The following is a 13,701-nucleotide window of genomic DNA, read 5'->3' on the forward strand; positions in this document are numbered from 1 at the left end:
GAAATGACTTCTTTTTTTTGACGAACACTCATGGAAGAAAAGAGAGTTTTCCAAGACAAATGGGAGAATTTATATTTTTTCACAGAGGTAAAAGATAAAATTCAATGCCTTATTTGTCAGCAAACGATTGCTGTTCCCAAGGAGTATAACGTGCGTCGGCACTATGACACGATGCACCGTGAAAAATATGATGCATTCACCGGAAAAATCCGAGAGGAAAAAGTTCAGCAACTTAAAAGCAGCATTTGCCAAGCAAAGAAATTTATTTACAGGGATTAACAAGTCTAGCGAAGATTCAGTAAGAGCAAGTTTTGTGATAAGCGAAATGATAGCTAAATCATCGCGACCTTTTACAGAAGGCTTATTCATAAAAGAATGTCTTATGAAGGCCAGTGAAATTTTATGTCCTGATAGGAAGAAAGTTTTTGAAGGCATAAGCTTGTCTGCATATACAGTTGCCTGCAGGATAACAGATTTAGCTGATAATGTGCAAAAACAATTGATTCAAATGGCAAAAGACTTTGAAGTATTTTCAATTGCTCTTGATGAGAGTACAGATGTATCAGATACCGCACAGTGTGCAGTGTTCATTAGAGGTGTGGACTGCAATTTGAATATAACTGAAGAATTGCTAGACTTAATGCCAGTGAGTGGTACCACAACGGGACGTGACATATTTCAAGGATTGGAAGAGTGCATTGAAAAAGCTGCGCTGCCATGGAACAAACTCGTATCTTTGGCTACGGACGGTGCGCCATCAATGTGCTCTGAAAACATTGGTGTGGTTGGATTATTGAAGACCAAACTGAACAGCCTCAATATACCAGGAATTAGCTTCACCAGTATACATTGTATTTTGCACCAAGAAGCCCTGTGTAGTAAAAGTCTACAAATGAAAGAAGTTATGGATGTAGTTGTTAAAACTGTTAATTTTATACGTGCACGAGGGCTGAATCACAGACAGTTCACTTCTTTTCTAGCAAGTATGGACAGTGAATATGGGGAACTTCTGTATCACACTCAAGTTAGATGGCTGAGTCGTGGAAATGTTTTGAAGCGTTTTTTTGCACTTAAAGAGGAGATTGATTCCTTCATGAAAATGAAAAACAAGGAGGTTCCACAGCTTGCTGATTCCACTTTTATCTGCAACCTTGCTTTTCTAACAGATGTAACTGATCACCTGAATGCACTGAACTTGAAACTTCAGGGTAGAAAACAGGTGACAACACAGATGTATGACAGTATTAAGTCATTCAAAGTCAAGCTTACTTTATGGGGGAAACAGCTGACTGCTGGCAATTTGGTCCATTTCTCAACTCTGAATTCCTTAGGAAAAGTTGAACCCAAATCCTTGAAAGAATATGCAGAGATCATTTCTAACTTACACAAACAGTTTGATGTGCAGTTTAAAGATTTCAAGGCACTTGAACCACATTTTCAACTTTTTTCCACACCATTTGCTGTTGAAATTGACAATGTTGCAGAGGAAATGCAGATGGAGTTAGTGGAGCTTCAGTGTGACACGATTTTGAAGCAGAAGTATACAGATGTTGGAATTCCAGAATTCTACAGGTTTCTTTCACAAGAAAGATTTCCCATGTTATTCTCTGCTTCTGCAACGATAATGGCAATGTTTGGAAGTACATATATATGTGAACAGTTTTTCTCTTCCATGAAGATTAACAAATCTGTGTTAAGGTCAAGGCTCACTGATGAACATTTGCAAGCAACACTGAGATTGGTTTCGTCTCAGGATATCAAACCTAATATTGATGCTCTGGTTGATGCAAAACGCTGCCAGCTAAGTGGCCAAAAATGAAATGACTGTCAAAATTAGCACTGACGTTTCACATTACAGTTAAAGAAGTTAATAAAAAAGTTAATAAATTGACTTTTAATAGCATACTATATTTTAATACTATACTACTATATTACTCTTCATTTTTTTTTCTGCCTACCTCCAGGTGCTTCCCGCCGCCAAGCCGCCAAACAGCTGTTGGTGGCGCTTAGCACTTTCCAGGAGGGAGGGGGGAGGAGCGGGGAGCCGCGCGCTTAGGGGAGGAGGTGGAGAAGAGACAGGGCAGGGGCGGGGCCTCATGGAAGGGGTGGATTGGGGGTGGGGCCAGGGGCAGCAAGGGGGCGTGTCAGTGATGCGGCCCTCGGGCCAATGCACTAGTCCTCATGCGGCCCTCGGGGTCATTTGAGTTTGAGACCCCTGGACTAGTTTGATTACAGATGTCTAACTACACACTTGCTTTCACAGAATTAAAGCCACCTGTGATTCTTTAATAGCCAGTTTTAAAAGTGGGCTTTGCAATATACATATAGATCACAGTCTCACCAGTATAAATTGAAGTAGTTTTCTTCCTGATATGGCTCTTCTGGAATCAGCTACTGACATCTCATCTCTGTACTATGTGAAATTCTGCTTTCAGAGTTTGACCCAAAGATAATGGAAAGAAAGACTTCCATCCGGCTTTGGATCAGGTCACTAACTACACCTAGCAACTCACGTGATATCAAGAGAGTTACATGGGTGTAACTGTAAGCAAAAATTCTGTCCAATAATTATGTTTAGTTAAAACAATTATATGTGTATTGTATTTTTTATTTCTAATATCTTGACTTGCTGGGTTGGAGTAAAATAAGAGCAGTGAACATAGCCAGGGACTGTTATTGTAAGATGAAGACTGAAACAAGTAGCTGACTATTCATTTAATTTTGGGAATAAAGGCAACCTTTAGTTCTGAGTAGTAGACTCAAAAATACATTCTGTTTAAAAGAAATATGGAAGCAAGTTATACAGTTACTCTTTAAAACAAAAAAACACAAAGTTGGCTGAGAATTTAAACTGATGCTGTATCTTTTGCTTCTATGTGATAAAAATATTTAACTGCATGAGCTGTTTCTTTCATTTGAGCATGGAGGGAAGACAGTGTAGATTTATTTGTTGTTTGTACTGGAGAGCACAAATGGTTTAACTTCGCTGGCAGCACCCAGAATCCTGACTTCATAAAGACATTTTCAATTTGGATTGTATTAAGTTTTGGATCATACCAAGATACTAGCACTGGGATTTTGTTTTTTAAAAAATCCCATTTCTAATGTTTAATAAAAGGAGATACTCAAAATTGGGGGAAAAAACAGTATTCTTTAGCCTCATCATGAAAGCTATTTAAGTATACATTAACAGTCACAAAACACATGCCTATTATAGCCCTGAACAAAAACAAAACAAAAAACAAAAGGCTCCAGAAGGCAAGGGAGAAAAATAACTGTGATTAAATGGCAAAATATGGAAGTTCATTTGAGCCAAAGAAGGTAGGAGAGGAGAGGGGGGGAAAGGAACAGAATTCCAGACCAGTGGAAGCCAATATAAAATGGAAATTAGGAAGGCTAAGAGGGGATGTGAAAAGCAATTAATCAAAGACATTGGAAAAATACATCAAGGATATTAGAACCAAGAAGTCTGTGAAAGAATCACTGTTTGATGGAGCATCAGAAGGTAAAGGGAGCAATTGAGAAGGATAGTGCAAAGAAACAGAGTTTCTTTGAATCATTCTACCAAGGAGGATATTGGAGAGGTACTTGCTCTTTTCAAGTGAAAAAAAGGAAGTACTGTCAGAGACAGAGGTGGGGTTGGAAGAAATTGGTAAACTAAGCAGCAACAAGTCACCAAGAGCCAAGGGTATTCCTCTGAGTTCTGAAGGAATAGAAGAATGAAGTGACTGATCTTGCTAACAAGATTACACAATCTCTTATTAAAATCAGCTATTAAAATCAGCAAACTACAGGATAACAAATATTGCACGTAACAAAGAGGTGGTAGAGTGATTCTGGGAATTCCTGACTAATTTTATAGTTTAATATTGGGTGAACTGATTGAAACAATTATAAAACATCTAGATCAGTGGTCCCCAACGCGGTGCCTTCAGGCGCCATGGCGCCCGCCGGGGCATTTATGTGCGCCCGCCTGGTGCTCAGCAGGGGAAAGAAGTCGCGGTCCTGTGGTTGCCGGGGACAGAGAACTCCAGGGCTGCGGGCGCCGGTGCTCTCTGTACGCAGCAGGCGCAGGGCCATGGCTTAGCCGGAGAGAAGTCATGGCCCCGCACCTGCCAGGGACAGAGAACTCCAGGGCTGCGGGTGCCGGTGCTCTCTATCTCTGGCAGGCGCGGGGCCGCGGCGTCTCTCCAGCTTCAAGAAGAGCAGCCACGACCCCGCGCCTGCCGGGCACAGAGAACTCCAGGGCTGAAGAGAAGCCTTGGCCCTGCGCCTGCCGGGCACAGAGAACTCCAGGGCTGCAGGCGCTGGTGTTCTCTGTCCCCGGCAGGCGCAGGGCCCGCCTAGTGCCCAGCAGGGGAGAGATGCCCAGAGCCCCCCGCCTGCTGGAGACAGAGTACTCCGGGGTTGCAGGCTGCGTAGCTTCTCTCAGGCTTCTCGCTGCACTGCCCAGAACTGCCGCCAAAAAAACCCCAAAAAACACTCCGCCTCTGCAGAATGGACCGAATGCTGCCCCGTAGCATGTGCTGACACAGGCACCTGCTTGCTCCACTGGTGCCTGGAGCCGGCCCTGTATGTGAGTATTCTTCCTGTACTGATGCTGTTGTTTTCTTGTGCTTTGCATTTTATTTATTTTTTTAACATTTTGCTCCAAAATGAGTGGTTCAAATAAGAGACAACGTACGTATTATTTCAACCAAGAGTGGGAAGAATATTAAATATGATGTACAAATACAAAATAAGCCTTGAAAAATTGTTGGCGCCCGCCACACTCTTCTGAAAACATGAATGTGCTACTGGCCACAAAAAGGTTGGGGACCACTGATCTAGATGAACTGGGACAAACCAGCACAGCTTCTTTAAAATAAAATCATACCTCTCCAGTCTACCAGAGTACTGTGAGTGTCAACAAAATAATGGCTAAAGGAGAACAAGTAGATACAATTGATTTGGGTTTTCAGAAGACCTTTGGCAGAATCCTTCACAAGAGGCTCATGGTGTCAGAGGGTAAGGTCAGAAAATGGGCTATGAGAGAAGACAAAAAGTAGGGTTAAATAGCCAATATATATATTGTAGTAAAGTTACTCTCAGACTGACCTTCAGCCTATTTTGAATGATATAAAATCATAGGACTGGAAGAGACCTTGAGAGGTCATCTAGCCAAGTCCCATGCCTCCTAGCAGGATTAGGTATTATCTAGACCAGTGGTTCTTAACCTTTACTACAGCCTGAACCCCTTTGGTTCTCAAAAATATATTCTCACACCCCTTATCAAAAATTGTTGAAGTAGGTCAGTTCTTTAAACTTAGATATATCATAACTAAAGAATGAAAGAGAGAGAATTATATATTTATTTTAATTTAGCAGTTAAAATTTAACACAGTAATAGTTTAAAAATGTAAAATGTTAATAAATACATAGGTTTGATGAAACAAAGTAGTTGTACTTACGTGCCTGTGATTAATTTGTGTTTTCGATGATTTACCTTCTAAAAAAATCTGGCATGTGTCGCACCCCAGAAAGGGCATCTCGCACCCCCAGGGTGTGCGTGTACCCCAGGTTAAGAACCACTGATCTACCATCCCTGACAGGTCTTTGTCTAACCTGCTCTTAAAAATCTCCAATGGTGGAAATTCCACAACTTCCCTACACAATTTATTCCAGTGCTTAACCAGCCCGACAGTTAGGAAGTTTTTCTTAATGTCAAACCTAAAACACCCTTGCTGCAATTTAAACCCATTGCTTCGTATCCTATCCTCAGAGGTTAACAAGAACATTTTTTCTCCCTCCTCCTTGTAACAACCTTTTATGTAGTTGAAAAGTGTTATGCTGCCCGCCCTCCCCCCGGCCTCCTCTTCTCCAGACTAAATAAACCCAATTTTTTCAATCTTCCCTCATAGGTCATATTTTCTAAACCTTGAATCATTTTTGTTGCTTTTCTCTGGACTTTCTCCAATTTGTCCACATCTTTCCTGAAATGTGGCGCCCAGAACTGGACGCAATACTCCAGCTGAGGCCTAATCAGTGAAGAGTAGAGCGGAAGAATTACTTCTCATGTCCTGCTTACAACATTCCTGCTAATACATCCCAGAATAATGTTCGCTTTTTCTTTTTGCACCAGTGTAACCCTGTTGACTCATATTTAACTTGTGATTCACTATGATCCCCAGATCTCTTTCCGCAGTACTCCTTCCTAGGCAGTCATTTCCTATTTTGTACACATGCAACTCATTGGTCCTGCCTAAGTGGAGTACTTTGCATTTGTCCTTACTGAATTTCATCCTAATTTACCACTATTTGTTCTTAATGCAAGTTTTACATACAATTCATGTAACACCCAAAAAGAATGAATAACCTTTATTTGAACACTATAGACCTAAACCAAAATTCACTGAAGATGACACAAAGACTTCCAGTGGCTTCAGTGGGCTTTGGAACAGCCCTAACAGAATGACAAAGTAAGCAATATGAACTTGAATGGGATTCATTTATCTAGTACAGAAGTGGGCAAACTACGGCCCAGGGGCCACATCCGGCCCTTCAGACGTTTTAATCCAGCTCTTGAGCTCCTGCCAAGAAACGGAGTCCAGGACTTGCCCCGCTCCGTGTGCCATGACTTCGCGCAGCTCCCGGAAGCAGCAGCATGTCCCGCCTCCAGCTCCTATGCATAGAGGCAGCCAGGGGGCTCTGAGTATTGCCCCCGCCCCAACCGCCGCCCACACAGCTCCCATTGGCTGAGAATGCAGCCAATGGGAGCTGCAGGGGTGGCGCCTGTAGACAGGGCACTGCGCAGAGATGCCTGGCCGGAGAGGGGACATGCCGTTGCTTCCAGGACAGGATTATCTGTTTGAGATAATTGCCGCCCGGAGCTTGTACCCTGTACCCCCTCTCCTAGCTCTGATCTCCCTCCTGCCCTCTGAACCCCTCAGTCCCAGCCCAGAGCACTCTCCTGCACCCTCAACCCCTCATCCCCAGCCCCACCCCAGAACCCACACCCTCAGCTGGAGCACTCACCCCGCTCACCACCCCAACCCCCTGCCCCACTCTGGAGCCTCCTCCCACACTCTGAACTCCTAATTTCTGGCCCCACCCCAAAGCCCTCATCCCCTCCCGCACCCCAACCACCAATTTTAAGAGCATTCATGGCCCACCATACAATTTCTATACCCAGATGTGGCCCTCGGGCCAAAAGGTTTGCCCACCCCTGTTCTAGTACAAACATTTTACATTATTTCAGTTGTTGGAGTCAATATTTGTATATAATTTTATAATTATTAATGTGAGATAATGGAAACTTTGTGAGGGACAAAGGCAAATTTGGGGTCATTAATGTCAGTAGTTAATAAATTTACATTCACATACATTAATGAACTTTAATTCTCAATAGATCTTTGAAAACTCAATCATGCCCTCTTGTGGCACAGAAGTATAACACAAGTACACAGTGCTTCATTTTTTTATCAAAGAGTGCATACATTTCTTCTTAATGTGTTTTGCTTTTTTTTCAGATTTGCAGTGTAAATTACAAACAAGTCATATAATTTAGGCACACGTAAAATACTAAGGTATATTTTCTCTTCTATATTTACTAATTACACTTGTCAGAGAGCAGCAGATAAGGAAAATTTAGAAAACTATTTTGTGTATTTCACCCTTTTTCATCACTAACAGTGTATATATAGATTATAGGAGACAGATGAGAGCAGGGCCGGCTCTAGACCCCAGCGCGCCAAGGCGGCAGGCGGCTCGGGTGGACCTCCCGCAGGCATGCCTGCGAATGCTCCACCGGAGCCGCGGGACCAGCGGACCCTCCGCAGGCACGTCTGCAGGAGGTCCACCGGAGCCGCGGGACCGGCGACCGGCAGAGTGCCCCCCGCAGCATGCCGCCCTGCTTGGGGCGGCGCAATTGCTAGAGCCGCCCCTGGATGAGAGAGACCTGTTAGATCACTGATGCCATCCACCTATTTATATAGGACAGAGGGATGCACTTGAGATCAGGCTCATTTAATTTCTTCAGACATCTCCATAACCCCTGCAGTCTACGACTGGCAAATAATCTCTAGTCTGGCATGAATGAAGCAGTAGTAAAATGGCTGTTTGTTCCGCTGTTGGGACAGTCACAGTTCAGTTTGGCAATGTAAATAGACAATTCCGCATTTGGTCTCTGTTTCAGGTTACATCTGAGCAGGCTCTGGGTGCAGATAGCATTCCTGCCTTCTGTATCCAGGCTGCCAAGTTCCAAAATTCAGAAGCTGGACCATGGAGCAGCGTCAGTACCAGTAAAGTCTCCAGGATGCAAAATGGCCACTGTGACCCTACAAAACAGGAGATTATGGGGGTTTTTTGGCTTTAAAAAAAAGTCTATAATCCTCTGTGGAAGTGGAGATAAAATTTGCTTTTGGCACAGTCATCTGCTGTGACTGTGGGACAGCTGCCTAAAATGTTTCAATCAAAGGGCAATGCTAAAAGATGGTTAGGCAGAGTGAGAGGTGGATTTGGGGCAAATCAACAATCATTTTTCCTTAAACTGAAGTGACAGATATATAGTAATTTATTTAGTACTATTGTCCACTTTCAAATATTGCTCCAGTCAGCTGAGCAAGTAAAACAAAATTCAGCAATGAACCCTGTACCATAGATGGAATCCATAAGTGGGGGAAAAAGCAGGCAATTAAATATACTATCTTACCACTGAACTATCTTATTTCATTCAAGACATTTTTCACAAGCTTATTAACCTTTGTAAATGCCATCTCCATCACACTTCAGTACTCTCTCTCCTTAGTAAGAAATAATGTCTCATCAGACTAATGGATGCCGATCTGATGGAAACAACTTCCAACCTAGTCCAATGTGTCCCTCGGAAAAATGTTCCACACAACTGCCAGATTCTCTCTTATCAGGAACAAGCAAAACAAATTAATTTTTCAAAAGTCATGCCATCAAATGTGGACACGCAGCACACTTACACTGGGCCCAGTCTGTTTCCTCTTAAAGAGCAGCTGGAAATACAGCTATAAACCATTACATTTTGCATTTTCCAGTGTTTATGCCAGAGAAGAATCCTTTCTTTCCTGAAATTATTTCTTTTGCTGATTTTAGTGCTCATGAAAGATGTCAAATTGAAGCCTTGTAGATTGAAGGCCTCCATTTATCTATCTACTAAAGAGAGCAGCAAGGCAGATTTTTTTGCCCACACACTTCCTCCATGAGACTCCAACCAACCCAGGAGAGACAATTCAGTCTCCAAGGACATTTAATCCATTTCCCCTCCTGAAACTGCCAGCAAAAAGGGCAATTAACATGAACTGTGGAGATGATTTTGTGCTGTTGACACTTCAAGAGAATCCAAACTTTGACCACCAATGTTTTTCACATAGCACACCAAGCAGACATCAGCTGGTTACAACTTTTTGTCAGCAGCTGTCCTGGGCAGAATTCAGAACACCAACAGACAACAAAACAGCCCTTGTCCCATTACCAATTGTTAGACTATTCAGTATCCCATCCTTGTGAAATCCTTTAAGTGTATAACTATAAACAAACACTGGCTACTTCATGCACTCTCTCAAAATCATTGCCTTACTCTGCTGCTGAACTAAACAAAAATCCAATCCACCAACCTGGTATAATCACTTATAAAAAAAACCCATAAGATATAGTAACTAGCTATACCTCCATCTATAGTATTTGGTATTTTCTTTCTCTGACTGGCCAAAAGGCTAATCCTCACAGCAGCTGTTACTACTCCAGTACAGCATGAATGTTAATTTAACTTCTCATGGATCTAGTCTAATAAATTCTGTTGTTGTTTCAAGCACTTCTGTGAATTAAAATGAATGTTGGGTTGCCATCCAAATGCATGAACAGGTCTGAAGTGGCTTTTAGGCATATAGCCAAATAACTTCCCAATCCCCTTATAGGGTATAGCTCTCACTCCAGAGATCTTCCTAGCAAAAGTTGAAAGACGGCCTCTTTTCCATTTCCTCAAAACTATGTTTTAATTTTCTTAGCATCATTCAAATAAATTAAACACAATAATTACATTATAACAACAGTAAGAACCAAGTTCTCCACTGTTACACTCTCCTAACCCCAGTGATTTCACTTGATTTGTACCAGTGTAACTGAAGAGAAGGTGTCCTTTTGGGTCTGTTTTGCAATGAAAAAAAAGCTATGATAGACAAGGCTAAGGCTGAAACTCAAACATATTGTGTCCAAGTACTGAACAGCGCTGTGTAAACCAATTTGAATAAAATAAGAACATTCCAATACAATCACAACCCATTATTACAACCAAAATATATTTTAAAATGTTGCTTAATTTCAGCCTAACTACAATCAAGACACGCTTTAAAACTTTTTCTCCCAAAATTTTAATTCTCATTTTTCAGGAGGCATGCAAAGAATTAAGGCAGAATTAACAAAGCACTTAAGCATATGCTAATTTTAAGCCACTTAGAAGTTAATGGAAATTAAGCATATACTTAATTTTAATCATGCACTTGGGTATTTTGCTGGTTTGTGGCTTTAATCTGTGACTGAAAGACAGAGGAGGAATTATGAAGGCTGGCTGTGGCATTTGGTGGCATGCAGTTTGTCTATTTCCATCTTTACTCTTGCTGAGTGTGCAGTGATTATCAGTAGAGAACAGGAGTGCGAACCTATGTACCTTAGGAAAAAGCTTGTGCAGTGCTTTAAGATCTACAGATGAAGAGCACTATGTAAGAGCAGTTAGTAATGTTATAATAGTTTAGCTAATAGGGAGTTCTCTTCAGTTTAGGTGGTAGAGGCCTATGATTTTGGAGCAGACGGTATTTCTATTATAGTGTGAATTGAGTATACTAAGTAAGAAGTTCATAAAGACATTGGTAGAAGTAGGCAAAGGTTCGGCAACCTTTCAGAAGTGGTGTGCCGAGTCTTCATTTATTCCCTCTGATTTCATAGAATCATAGAATCATAGAATTCAAGATCAGAAGGGACCATTATGATCATCTAGTCTGACCTCCTGCAAGATGCAGGCCACATAAGCCGATCCACCCACTCCTTAAGCAAGCGACCCCTGCCCCATGCTTCGGAGGAAGGCGAAAAACCTCCAGGGCCACTGCCAATCTACCCTGGAGGAAAATTCCTTCCCGACCCCAAATATGGCGGTCAGCTGAACCCCGAGCATGTGGGCAAGACTCTCCAGCTATACCCTCTGGAAAAAGGCTAACAATATTCTATCATTGATTTAAGGTTTTGCGTGGCAGTAATACATTTTAATGTTTTTAGAAGGTCTCTTTTTATGTCTATAATATATAACTAAACTATTGGTGTATGTAAAGTAAATAAGGTTTTTAAAATGATTAAGAAGCTTCATTTAAAATTAAATTAAAATGCAGAGCCCCCAGACCGGTGGCCAGGACCTGAGCAGCGTGAGTGCCACTGAAAATCAGCTCGCGGCACGCGTGCCATAGGTTGCCTACCCCTGAAGTAGGCAATGAAATGTGCTGTCCCTTTAAAAATGGATTGCAAAGGTTGAATGGCAGGTCATTGGCTTCTTACTGACATTCCAGAAGGGGAAAACCTAGCAACAAGTGAAAGGGTACTACAGTAAATCTAGCATGACATGAAAGCTGAAGAGAAAAATAATGGTACAGCAAGGAAAACCAAGATAGATAGAAAAAGTACATGGAGATTGAGAGAAGCAGCTATAAAGTTCCAGAGTTCAGGGCATTTAGAAGTAAAGCTAGAAACAACATTTTATCAAGAAGTAGTTTTAATCAAAGCACAGAGGGAGGAGCTGAAATATAAAATTGCTTCTCACAACAATTTTTTTGGCAGCCTCAGAGTGTGGCCACCAATTTTTGCTGGTGGCCACTCTCACAATTTTTCCTAAAATACTTAATTAACTTTAGGAAAAACAAATAAATATGCACATATACATGTCCAAGTGCCGACCCGTCTCTCTGTCCCTGTCTCCCACGGCCCTTCAGCCAGAGCCTGCCCCGGAGAAGGTGGGTCGGGAACTCACTGGATGCCTGTGGAGTCCCAGGTTCCCTGTGCTGCAGCCAGGTGGGAGCAGGGGAGTGCCCTGGCGACTGAATGCCACAGCCACCTCCACTCACAAGAGCCACCTGTGGTGGCACACACACTGGCCCCATCTGTCTCCAGAGGTGCTGCCCGGAGCCCCTGAGGAGGCTGCATGGTTCTAGACAGAAGGGATAGTTCAGTGGTTTGAGCATTAGCCTGCTAAACCCAGGGTTGAGAGTTTAATCCTTGAAGGGGCCACGTAGGGATCTGGGACAAAATTGGTACTTAGTCCTGCTAGTGAAGGCAGGAGGCTGGACTTGATGACCCTTTGGGGTTCCTTCTAGCTCTATGAGATAGGTATATCTCCATTTATTATTATTAGGGCATCAATCCCTGCTGGCGGCACCAGCGCAAACACCCTGATGACACATCTTGCTGCCCTTGTTAACAGCTATTCAGGAGCAACAGCTGGGTAATGCAGGGAGGGGCTGCTGCTGCTTTCTGGGAGGGGAGACTGAGGTTACCCTTAAGGAGGGGTAACTGCCCATGGGGGCTGTGACTTGAGCTGTTCATGGGCAGAGAAGCAATTTTATATTTCATCTCCTCCCTCTGTGCTTTGATTAAAACTACTTCTTGATAAAATTGTGCCCCTCTACTATCAACGTATGCAGATTGGGGGAGACAATGCCCACCCCGCGCTCCTCCCCAATCTCTGTTCATGCTTTAGAGGCTGTTGTGGCCACAAAAAAGTCCACTGGTGGCAGCATTTGAGAAATGCTGAGTGTTTAAGATATTTAAGCAATAAGGAGGGAAAATTAGGGCAGATACCTGAAAATCTTCAACAAGTGACATCTTTAGGAATCATTGGCAAGACTGCAGACTGGAACAGCTACCACACCACCACTTCAGTATCATGAGGATTAAATTGTTACCATTTAAAGAACTGGCCAGGCAATTAAAGCAACCTAAGTTTACAAACTGGATTTAACATGAAGCCCAAGGGATAATTTCTAATTCGATCTAATATTAATTTATTATGCTGTGCCTCACAGTTTCAGAGGAACTATGCCCCTCAGCAGATGTGACCTTAGCTCAGCACCTGCAGTTTTGCTTTCTCCCAGGACTATGACAGGGTTATCAGATACCAGCCAGCCCTCACAAAGCAGGATAGATTTACTTTTAGGACAAAAGCATTAGAGAAATGTAGCATATATGTGTAGGTATTTGCTAGGTAAGATCTAAGTAAGACATAGGTATAAGTTAGAACACTAATGCAATAACCCTACAGGTCTCAAAGCCTGTAAGGCAACAGCTTAGCCAAATTGAAGCATAAGGCCTAAAGCCTTAGCATAAGTAGCAACAAGGAATAACCCTGGGGCACAAGAGAAAGTGCTGTAATAAACACATATGACTGCTGATAGGTAATTGCAGAATATCAGTTTATGCTAGTTTTGAATATTTTAGGATAGGAACATCAGAAGATGTTCAACTTCAAGAATGTTATGGTAACAACTGACATGTATGATAATGACCTAGAGGTAAATGACATATTAACCTATAAGAAAAGAGCACTCCAACATTATGAGGGTGAGGAAGTTTAGATACAGACTGAGGAGGCTTATCATCCTTATGAATATTAATGGTAGCCAGAGAATCTTATAATACAGCTATCCATGGCTCCAGCCA

The 13,701-nt window shown here is 42.4% G+C and overlaps 1 protein-coding gene across 2 annotated transcripts in view; it reads right to left on the reverse strand.

Annotated features, from left to right (window-relative positions):
• The window catches only part of FOXL2 (forkhead box L2), a 263,381-nt gene that overhangs the window by 237,910 nt on the left and 11,770 nt on the right, over positions 1 to 13,701 (reverse strand). The gene's annotated exons all lie outside the window — the stretch shown is intronic.

This window comes from Mauremys mutica, chromosome 9 (assembly GCF_020497125.1).
Source record: "Mauremys mutica isolate MM-2020 ecotype Southern chromosome 9, ASM2049712v1, whole genome shotgun sequence".
Lineage (NCBI taxonomy): Eukaryota > Metazoa > Chordata > Testudines > Geoemydidae > Mauremys > Mauremys mutica.